This window comes from Oryctolagus cuniculus, chromosome 11, assembly GCF_051225735.1.
Source record: "Oryctolagus cuniculus isolate XC-2025 breed Fujian yellow rabbit chromosome 11, ASM5122573v1, whole genome shotgun sequence".
Taxonomy (NCBI): domain Eukaryota; kingdom Metazoa; phylum Chordata; class Mammalia; order Lagomorpha; family Leporidae; genus Oryctolagus; species Oryctolagus cuniculus.
In genome coordinates, this window is record NC_142877.1 from 74,483,388 (window position 1) to 74,495,426 (window position 12,039).

A 12,039-nucleotide genomic window follows, 5' to 3' on the forward strand; every position below is an offset into this window, starting at 1 on the left:
ATTAATTTTTTTTTTTGACAGGCAGAGTTAGAGAGAGAAAGGTCTTCCTTTACCGTTGGTTCACCCCACAATGGCCGCTGCAACCGGCGCGCTGCACTAATCTGAAGCCAGGAGCTTCTCCTGGTCTCCCATGTGGGTGCAGGGCCCAAGGACTTTGGCCATCCTCCACTGTCTTCCTGGATCACAGCAGAGAGCTGGACTGGAAGAGGAGCAACCGGGACAGAATCCGGCACCTCGACTGGGACTAGAACCCGGGGTACCAGCGCCACAGGCAGAGGATTAGCCTAGTGAGCCACGGCGCTGGCCATTAGATTAAGTTTTCAGGGTGAGATTACTTAAGTATTTTTACCTTTTGTACTTTTTTTTTTTTTTTAACAGGCGGAGTGGATAGTGAGAGAAAGGTCTTCCTTTTTGCCATTGGTTCACCCTCCAATGGCCGCCGCGGCCGGCGCACTGCGGCCAGTGCATCGCGCTGATCCAAAGCTGGGAGCCAGGTGCTTCTCCTGGTCTCCCATGGGGTGCAGGGCCCAAGCACCTGGGCCATCCTCCACTGCACTCCCGGGCCACAGCAGAGAGCTGGCCTGGAAGAGGGGCAACCGGGACAGAAACCAGCGCCCCAACCGGGACTAGAACCCGGTGTGCCGGCGCCGCAAGGCGGAGGATTAGCCTAGTGAGCCGCGGTGCTGGCCCCTTTTGTACTCATAATAGAAATGTTATAAACAAATAGATGCTCCTTATCTATTCCTTTCTCCCCTGGAAAGGACAAAGTCCAAGTTAATTGTGCATGTGTCAGGGTATAAAGTAAAGTCTAAAAACGAAATTTAATAAACTTCTGCATACATTTAGGACAGATATTCTCTTGGTTAACTGAGCTTTTCAGAATTTTGCATGAAAGTGGATTTCCCAAAGGAGAAGGATCTCAGTCTTAGAGTTCTCACTAGCTTCCTTCACATCCTATTAACAATGTTTTCCAAACTAGCCTTTAAACTTTGTTTTGTATGAACAGGGTCAAAGGTTTATTGACTGGTCTAAGTAGAGGGGGAAAGAGTTCTCTTCACTGATGTTTCATGAGGAGAAGTGCTTCAGAAACTGCAACTTAGAGAATATGTGGGTTGAGTCTCAGGAAGACTGTCTCCTGCATGGTAAGGAACTTAAAGATAGTCCTGGAGGCACCACTCCTGACAAGTAAGATTTTTTTTCCTAATTCATCCCCTTCGATTTTAACAGGACTGCAACTGAATCGTTTCAGACATGAGCACCCAAGCAAAGTACTTGTAGAAGAGGTTAGTTTACCAAATGAATTCCCACTTTTACTGGTCACTCGATTTTGTGATATTTTTCATGTGACTGTATTTTCCAATTTTCTCTTCAACTCTGCAGTTCAGAATTAGACATGAAAAGGTAAATTTAGATGAGTGGGAGTTTGTTCTGTGAGAGGGCTTGGCTCATTATAAACGTTTCATTTGATAGCTTCACCAAATGTGGAGTGAATTTGTGAGAGTCCTGGCCTTGATCCAGGTTCCCTCATATTTTAATCTCTTTCCTAAATTTTTCTTAAGGACTCATTGAGAATATCACCATGGAGTAAAAAGAATAGAGTCTGTTGTTAATTCTGTTTTTAGAAACCTTATGTGTTTTATTTCCATTTTTTCTTATATATCTGCTGTCACTGATGCAAAGCTTATTTATCACAATTGCATTTAATATGTATGTGAACACAAATGTGAGTTGTGTTGATGCGTGATACTTCTGGGCAAATAGTACAATTTGCTTTAGGCACTTATGGAGTTCAAAGATTCAGAGTGGGTGTGGATGCATCATATGAGGTGCATTATATTCTTACAAAGGATGTAAAATTTATCCTATATACTTTGGGCATCACATGTTAAACAGATTAAATTTACTAGAAAATGTCCATGGTACTTAGAAATGTGAAGCAGAAGAGGTAAACTATTTGGTTAGAACACAAGTTTGGAGTAGTCGTGGACTGGGGACCTAGCTCAAGTTTAGTTTTGTGGTGAAAACCTCAGCTCTTGCTGTCTCATTTTTGCAAGTGAGGATGGTGCATGCTCCAATTTGGAGGAGTGAATGGAGTACATATAAAATACTTAATGTGATTCCTGGCAGGATGAAGCATTATAAATGCTCTCATTATTATCTGATGGCAACCAAATAGATACTGCCACAGGCCATCTTTTTAAACTGTATTGGTTGATTTTTACTTTTAAAGCACTATTCTGCAGATAAAACTTTAGGACGGGCATCATTTGATTTGTTTTCCTACCCATTGATCATTTTGTTTTCAAATATGAACATGTATCTGGTAACATGTAAAGGTCATCTGGACCCTTATATCACTGACCCCAACATAAATCACTGTCTTCCTTTTTCAGTTTTATTTTCTTCATATTGGGCTTAAAAGTTTTTTTGTCCATTCTTCCTTTGTGAATTAAAAACAAAAACAAAAACCTAAGGACTGTAGCCAGAGCAATTAGGCAAGAGAAAGAAAGGGCATCCTGTTTGGAAAGGAGGAAGTCAAATTGTCACTGAGAATGACATGATTTCATATTTAAAGAACTCCAAAGACTGCACCAAAAAATATTAGAATAAGTGAGTTCAGCGAAGTTGCAGGATACAGAGTAAATCTACAAAAATCAGTGTTATTAAAAATTGATAGTGATTTATCTGAAAAAGTCAAGAAAGTAATCCTATTTCCAATCACAAAAAATAAAATATCTTTTTTTTTTTTTTTGACAGAGTGGACAGTGAGAGAGAGAGACAGAGAGAAAGGTCTTCCTTTTTGCCGTTGGTTCACCCTCCAATGGCCGCCGTGGCCGGTGTGCTGCGGCCCGTGCACCGCACTGAGCCGATGGCAGGAGCCAGGTACTTATCCTGGTCTCCCACGGGGCGCAGGGCCCAAGGACTTGGGCCATCCTCCACTGCACTCCCGGGCCACAGCAGAGAGCTGGCCTGGAAGATTGGCAACCGGGACAGAATATGGCGCCCCGACTGGGACTAGAACCCGGTGTGCCAGTGCCGCAAGGCGGAGGATTAGCCTAGTGAGCCGTGGCGCCGGCCTAAAAAAAATAAAATATCTTGAAATAAATTTAACCAAAAAGGTGAAAGATCTCTCCAATTAAAAGTATAAAACATTGATGAAACAGAAGAAAACAAAGAGAAATAAATCTCGTGTTTATATATTGAAAACATCTGAATGAATCATTAATGTACAGACTGTTCGAAGCAAGGTATGAATTCAGTATAATCCCTATTAAAATTCCATTGATGTTTTTCAAGGAACTAGAAAAAGCACCACTAAAATTTGTATGGAATCACAAAAGACCCTAAATAGCAAAGCAACTGAGCAAAAAGAATAAAATAGGAGACATTATTCTACCTGGTTTAAAACAATTCAAAATTACAGTAATTCAAACACTATGATGTTGGCATAAAATAAACAGACCAATAGAACAGACAGAGCCTAGAAGTAAACTAAACATGTTCAACTGATCTTGGACAAAGGTATTAAAAAATGCCGACTGGACAAATCTTTTCAATAAATGGTGCTGGGAAAATTGGATATCCACGTGCAGAAAATGAAACTGCCCCTACTCTCACCATGGGCAAAAATGAAATATCTGAAGCTGTAGAACTACTAGAATAAATTATAGGAGAAACACTTCAGGACATCAGAATGGGCAAACATGTTTGAGTCAGTCCTCAAAAGCACACACAATAAAAGCAGAAACAGACATGCTGTTTCATCAAATGAAAAGCTTCTGCACAGCAAAGAGGAACAACAGAGTGACGAGAAAACCTTACAGAATGGGAGAAAGTATTTCCAAGCTATATATCTGAGATGGGGTTAATAGCTAGAATGTGTAAGAAGCTCAAAAGCAAAACAATCTGGGGTAGGTATTTGGCACGGCTATTAAGATGCCACTTTGGGCTCCTGCATCCCTTATCAGAGTGCCTGGTTTGAATCCCAGCTCCTCTGCTTCCAATATAGCTTCCTGCTAATGTGCAACCTGCAAAGCAGAAAATGATGGCCCAATTACTTGTATCCCTGTCATTCGTGTGGTAGATCTGAATTGAGTTCTGGGCTCCTGACTTTGGCTTGGCCCAGCCCTGCCTGTGGTGCGCATTTGGAAAGTGAATCAGGATGGAAGATCCATTTCTGTATGACTGTTTCTGCCCTTCAAATAACAATGAAAAGTATTTTTTTTAAAAGCAAAATAATCCAATTGAAAAATGAATGGTGGTTCTAAACAGACATTTCTCAAAGGAAGAAATGCAAATGTCCAGGTATGTGAAAAAAAAAAAAACGCCCACATCAGGGGACTGCAAATCAATACTGCAAGGAGATATCACCTCACTCCACTTAGATTGGCTGTTATCAAAATGATGAAAGGTTACAAGTGTTGGCAAGGATGTGGAGAAAAGGAAACTGTTAAACACTGTTGGTGGAGATGTAAATTAGTACAGCTGCACAGAAAACAGTATGGAGGTTCCTTGGAAAACTGAAAATTGATCTACAATATGATCCAGCAGTCCTACTACTGGGTGCATATCTGTCACTGTGACATGTGCATTCCATGTTTATTCACTAATCAAAATAGCCAAGTAATTGGAAATCATCTAACTGCCCATCAACTAATAAATGGATAAAGAAAATGTGGGCCAATTACCTGATGGGATACTAATCATCCATACAAAGGATGAAATCTTGTTATTTTCAACAATGTGGATGGAACTAGAGGTCATCATGTTAAGTGAAATGAGCCAGGTACAGAAATACGAGTCTGTGGGCTCTAAAAAAATTGGGGGTAGAGGCTGAGGAGAATGAGGGATAAGGAAGATTTGGGAAAGGTTAATTAGTGGGCACTACATTAGTTCAGGTGTTCTATTGCACAGAAGGGTGACTATAGATCATAACATGCTGTTTATTCTTATAAAACACTAGAAAGGATTTTGAATGTTTTCATCATAAATTTAATAAATGAAGAAATAAATGTTTTCCTTGATTGACATTTCACAAAGTATATGTGCATGAAAACATGGAACTACATAAATATATACAATTTTTATATATCAGTTTTTAAAAAGCTTAAGAAACATACAAACACAAATGTGAGATATATGTCACATTTGCTTATTGATGAATTCTGGTTGGTATTCAGTTAACAATCAGACCGATATAGCGAATAATTGCAAAAAAAAAAAAAAAAACAGTGTGTAAGAGTGAAATTGACACCCTATGATTTGATTTTTATAGCCCTTAGATACATTTCTGTGGAATAATGGTCTTTCTGCTTTTTACTTGTTGAAGGTTATATTAGTAGTGTACTAAGTGTATGATTATAAGGTAAATTTAAAGTATGTTATCCCAAAAATTGAAGGAGGGAAGTGTCCTTATGTTCTTAGAATTGTAACTTTGAAATATAGGAAATCTGTCCTCTTCATATTAAGGAAAAAACTTCCAGCATTATACTGAACAAAAGAGGTGATGCTGGTCATCCTCTAAAAATTGTTAAAAATGGAGACGCATGCATTAAGCATTTTTGATAGCATGGGAAATTATATAAACATCTTTATCTCTTGTGAAATGAAGAAGCCACCTGAGTATGGTATTTTGGAAATTTTCATTTGAGCCCAATTGTATCACTCACTGGCAATGATGACCAATAATATTATGAAGATTTTCCACTCAGAGTCAGAAGTTTAAAGTTATATAATGTTTCAAGTGAACCTATGACTTTTTTTCTTCACATGCTTTTTTAAACAATCCATTTTTAGATATTTAAAATGCCAAGGCATGCGGCATTAACTATGTATATGCCATTGATTTGGGAATATCTTGAAAATGATGTATACAGGAGTCTGCTTGAGTTTCCTAAAGTTAGTTTGCAGGCTAATTTCATTTTGTTTTGTTGATAAGCTAGTAGATCAAGAAAAATACCTTAGAGTAAAAATTTGATACAATATTTGTGTGGCCATGTTGAAGAAATTGGGAGTTGATGGTAGTAGCAATTTCTGCCAAAGAACCTAAATAATAGCCTAAAAACTCTAAGAATGAATTATCAATGAAAAATCCATATAAATTGATGATTTAGTTGGTGTGTGTGGTGTAAACACAGAGGACATACCTATCCGATGCGATCAGCTGCATTCAGCATGATATAGTCATAGCCACATATATTGGATTAGCCCATGATACAAACTCGAGAGAATGGAATAATGGCTTCAATCAGAAAAGTTTTCTGGGAAAAAGAATCAGACTTTTTCTTCACTCCCAATATCAAAAGAATCACTTTTTATTCCCTTTCAATGATCTCCATACTCTCACTTCCCATATCCATCCTTTAATTACTTCATATCTGCTTTCTCCAGAAGTCAACTAGGGAATCACCATGAAAATGCTCTTAGTTCATCTCTGTTTCCTTCCATCCTTTCCCTCAAACACTTATTTTTTTGAACACATGACGCTTAGCTTTCTCTTGATGGCATTACATTTCCTGCTGGCTTCTTATTTGATCAGAGTGATGGGGATATGTGGCGATGCAGAGAGGAATAGGAAGCCTCTCATCTTTTTATCTACAAAATGGAAATGGGTTGGGTGGGAAGTTTGGATTGTCCCAATTGTGGACCATGGATCGTTCATCATCTTGATTGTCTTACTGTATTTATTTCACCATTTCCATTTCTTTGTCCATATCATCAATACTTTCTCAAGATTCACTTCCATTTTCCAGGTAGTTTTAGGGTTTGGTTAGTATTTCTTAGATTTTCACCACTATCCTCAATGACAACAAATGCCTGTGCTAAAAATCCACCAGTATCTTTGACATAAAACTTGGCCCAGTTTTTTGGATCCTGCCCATATATCAGCTGTTTGTCATCTTGGCCATTCACAATCACCTGGCCTCATTCCAACTTTAGGATCTTATATTGGAATTTAGCTTCTCTGATAATATCTCACTGCATACCTTCCTACCCTATTTCCCACATCCTGATTCCTGGCCTCTTTAACTGCTTGAGCCAAACCAATTCTGTTGGCTCACCTTATTACTGTTGGCTTCTCACTTATCATGATTATGAGGGACAACGACCTCATTAAAACCTGGTTATCCACATCTCTTTAATTTCTGCCAGAGATTCAAAACCAATGCTTAATTTTATATCCCTCTGGCTTCAGAATCAATGAACCACAGTAAGATAACTAACACTCTGAGCATCCAATATCTGCCAGCCACTGTGCTAAGCACTTTATATTCAATTTAATCAACATAACAGCCGTATAAGTGATAGGTATTATCACTCTCACATTAAAGAAATGGAGGTTGAGAAATGTGAAATAATGAGTCCTCAGTAAGCAGTTAGGCAAGTAGCGGAGCTAAGATTTAAACACAGATGTAGTAAAAACAAATGTCCTATTTCTGTGCACTACAGTGTATTTTTGAAGTTATATTTTTGTAATCAAAGTCACAGATGTATATGGCTGCCGTAAGCTTTGTTGTAATAATAGAAGCTGTTCTTTTCCTTCTCCCACATTCTCCAGTTCCTTCCCACAGTGAGAAGACTCAACTTTCAGCTGATTCTTTTGGTATTTGTTTGCCTGTTCTCCAAATGCCCTACACTGTGTGTATTGCTGCTGCTTTGATTTTTGGTTATAGAAATTAATCATTAACTTCACATCTTGGAGGATGGGGATTCATTTCTTTATTCCTTCCTCTCAGTCTCCACTATCCACACCCATGCTTTCCTACCTTTCCATCCAATATAGTTGATACTGGTTGGGTCAATAGTTAGCACTCATAATATTAGGATTTTATAAATGCAGTTCTCAGCTAAGACATGCTCCTCTTCAACCCTAATTTTTATTTTCTTTTGAGAGTTAAATTTTATCAGTTTTTTACTTGCTGACTTTATATATAGTTGTCACAAATCCAACTCCACCTGTTCTGCCAAATATTTAAATTTGGGCTTGTCAATTTTGGATATTTCTGAAGGGTAGTTTGATCGCGCCCTTTTGTTCAGGGCTCTCAGTGTTGTCATTAGCTGTCAATGTTGTTTTGGGTCTTTCCTCTCAACTTGGTCAGATTCTTAAAAGTGAACATTTCCCTTCATCTGGTAGCATGGGTCAGGCTGAAGCCAGGAGCCAGGAACTCCTTCAGGTCTTCCATGTAGGTGGCAGGGCCCCAAATACGTGGGTCAAAATCTGCTTTTCCAGTGCGTTTGCAGGGAGTTGTGTGGAAAGCAGAGCAGTAGCTGGAACAAGTGCTCAGTGTAGGAGGCTGGCAAGCAGCAACTTAATCAGCTGAGCCACATTGCCAACCTGAGCACAATGTATTTAAATACTGTAACATGTGTCAGTACTTTTCATATTGCCCAATAGTATTTAACTTGTGATATATTTTGTTAGACTTTGATCTGATATGATTTGAATTGTTTCCACTTTTGCTGTTGTGAATAATGATGCTATGAACATTTGTATATAATTTTGGTGTAGGTGCATGTTTTCGTTTTTCTTGTGTGTACATCTAGGAGTGAAATTTCTGAATTATATGGTACCTCCAGGTTTAACATTTTGAGGAGCCACCAAATGTGTTTTCAGAAGTGACTATACCATATAACTTACAACTAGGAGTAAAAACATTGGGACAAATGGTAACCTTATGTTTTCATTTTCAGGAACCACCCAACAGTTTTCCAGGGGCTGCTCCATTGTGTAATACCATTAACAATATTCAAGGGACCAAAATATCCTGCTTCCTCACCACCATTTTTTATCTTGTTTATCTTTTTAAAATTAGCCATCTTGATTGGCTTGAAGTGGTACCTTATTTGTGTGTGTGTGTGTTTAAAGATTTATTTATTTATTTGAAAGTCAGCTTATGGTGATACAGGGAGAAACAGAGATCTTCCATCTGCCAGTTCATCCCAAGATGGCCAGAATGGTTAGCGCTGGGCTGGGTAGGAGCCAGGAGCTTCTTCCCAGTATTCCACATGAGTGGCGGGGGCTCAAACATCTGGGCCATCTTGCACTGCTTTTCTCAGGCCATTAGCAGGGAGCTGGATTGGAAGTGGAGCAGCTGGGACTTTAACTGCTGCCCATATGGGATGCCAGCATCTCAGGTGGTAGCTTTACCCAGTAAGCCATGATGCTGGCTGTATAGCGTTGTTTTTTTTTTTTTTTTATTTGCAATACTCTAATGACTAATGATACAGAAAATCTTGTAAAGATGGATTATTGGGCATGTATTCTTTGGAGAAATACCTTTTCAAATCCTTTGCCCATTTAAAAGTTGGCCTATTTTTTTCATTGCTGAATTGTAAGAGTTCTTTATTCTAGATATTCTCTGCTGCAAGTTGTATGAGTTACAAATAGTTCTTCCCATTATGTGAGCTGTTTCTCACTTTCTTGATGGTGTCTTCTGAAGCCCAAAAGGTTTTAATTTTAATTAAATCCTATGTATTTTTTTCTTAAAGTGTTTGTGATTGGTGTCATGTCTAATCCAAAATATGAAGATTTATTTCTTTACTTTTTTTTTTTCTTCTCAGAATTTTATAGTTTTAGCTCTTTTGAAAAAAGAGGAGGGGAGGAGAGAGGAGAGAAGGGAGGTGAAGGATAGGGAAGGGAAAAGGAGAAAGGAGAATATAGGGAGGATCAGGAGAGAGACTGGTCTTCTACTTTCTGGCTCACTTCCCAAATACCCACAACAGCTGCTGTTGGGCCAGGCAAAAGCCAGGATCCTGAACTCCATCCAGGTCTCCCACGTGGGTGGCAGGGATCCAAGCATCTGCTGTCTCCGAGGCTGCAGTACCAGGAAGCTGGATTGGAAGCAGAGCAGCGAAGACATGAACTGGCACTCTGATTGGGAGGCCTAACCCACTGCACCATAGGTCTGTCCCTAGTTTCACCTCTTAAATTTATCTATGACCCCTTTTAAGTTATTTTTTCATGTGCAGCTTTATTGTTTTGCATGTGGATATTTAAAGTTGCCCCAGAAACATTTGTTGAAAACATTGTTTCCAGCAAGAATAGTGAGATTATTGAATTAGCTTGTCACCTGTGTTGGAATTCAATTGACATTAAATGTAAAGGTTTATTTCTGTCCTCTCAATTCTATTCTATTTATCTATATATCTATCCTTACACAATACTGCATTGTATTGATTACTGAAGTTTTGAAATGGTCTGTTTTTTAGACTTTGGACCACTGTTTTCGATCTCCTTTGTTTACTCTGAATTCCAGAGGTATTTAAGTCTTTAGTAGATTCTGTAGTATAAATTGAGTTGCTTTTTGACATTATTCATTGATAGCTTAAGGTTCAGCTTTCTGTTGTATAAAGCCTTTAATCACTCTTTCATCTCCTTTCAAGCTTCTAATGCTTTTTTCCCCCTGTTTTCCAGTTTACACTGTTCTTGTGTTATTTAAGAAAAACAGGAAATCCTTTATTTTGTTATATAATAGGGTTTTTGGAAGGAGCAAAAGTAGTTACATCTTTACTATCTTAAATAAATTACATTTAATATCTTTTCCTATCTCACATTTAGGCATGGATATTGTCCTACAGGTTTTATCATTCACATCTCTGGTTCTTTTAACTGCATGCAGAATGCTATTGCCTTAATCCAGTTTTCATCTCCTGGGTAGACTGTTTCAAATCCGAAATGGTTTCTGCCATCAGTTTTTTTTTTTTTTTGTAAAGATATATTTATTCATTTGAAAGTCGGAGTTACAGAGAGAGAGGAAGAGATAGAGGAGAGAGAGAGAGAGATTGATTGATTGATTGATTTTTCCATCTGCTGGTTTACTCCCCAGATGGCCACAATGGCCAATATGGGCGAGGCTGAAGCCAGGAACCAGGAGTTTCTTCCATGTCTCCCACATGGATAGCAGCGGCTGAAGCACTAGTGACATCTCCCACTGCTTTTTCTAGGCCATTAGCAGGGAGTTGGATCAGAAGTGGAGCAGCTGGAACATGAACCAATGCTCACATGGGATGCTGGCATCCCAGGCAGCAGCTTTACCTGCTACACCAAAACAACGACCCCTGTTGTCAGTCTTGAAGTCTAATTTCAAGGTGCCACTTTTCTAAAATATCATTATTGTTATACATTTGCCCTGCAGGAAGCCCTTCCAATTATTGACTTTTACCTATAGAGAAAGGTGAAAAAACGCAAATCCTACATATTGTTAATCAATGTTGATAATAATCTGTATTCTGCTTTCCTCTTTAGTCTTATCTATTTGGACATTCTTGTCCCAAACCTATACTCCATCATCACTAAGCAACAACAGTTTTTTTTTTCCCTCTGTGTATTTTCTTATATTGTTCCTTCTACTTGGAATGATCTTCTTAGTATTCCTATTCCATTTAGACTGACAAACTCACTTTTGAAGATTCAGCACACGCAATTTATCCTAGTAGCCTCTCCCGACTCCCCAAGGTATGTCTTGTGTTTTTTATGTCTCCTGTGGAGAAGCCAAAATGCTTTATTTCATATTAATTTTCTGCATGTATGTTTCTTTGAGTTGAACTGTGTTCTCCTTGAGGGTAGGCACTGTATTTTACCTTTTCATTCCAGGATTCAGTTTAAATGCCTAACACAAAGTGAGTCCTCAGCAAATCTTTGTTGAATCACACGTTCTCCTAAACTGCATTGTAGCTAAAATAATCTAGGTATTGTATGTGGTGCCTATTTATGTTAACACATTTTTCATGTTTGAAATAATCAAGAGATCACAGAATGTAATGGTTGAGAGCATGGATTTTGGAGCCATACTGCCTGAATTTAAATCCTACCTTGGGAATCGTTGTGGTGCAGTGTGGTACAAATCAAGCTGACATCCTATATTGGAGGGCCAATTTGAGTCCTGGTCACTCCATTTCTGATAGAATTTATTGATAATAGACCTGGAAGGACAGTAAGATGGCCCAAGTACCTGGGCCACTGCCACCCCTATGGGAAACCAGAATGGAGTTCTTGGCTCTGGTTCTCGGGCTTTGGCCTGGCCTAGCTATGAATGTTTA

The 12,039-nt window shown here is 38.7% G+C and overlaps 1 long non-coding RNA gene across 1 annotated transcript; it reads left to right on the top strand.

Moving 5' to 3' along the window:
- Positions 1–1,042: 1,042 nt before the first annotated feature.
- On the top strand, positions 1,043–3,790 carry LOC149123529 (uncharacterized). Its single transcript, XR_016216898.1, has 2 exons — positions 1,043–1,142; positions 1,228–3,790. It is a non-coding gene; the product is annotated as an uncharacterized LOC149123529 (long non-coding RNA).
- Positions 3,791–12,039: the final 8,249 nt, after the last annotated feature.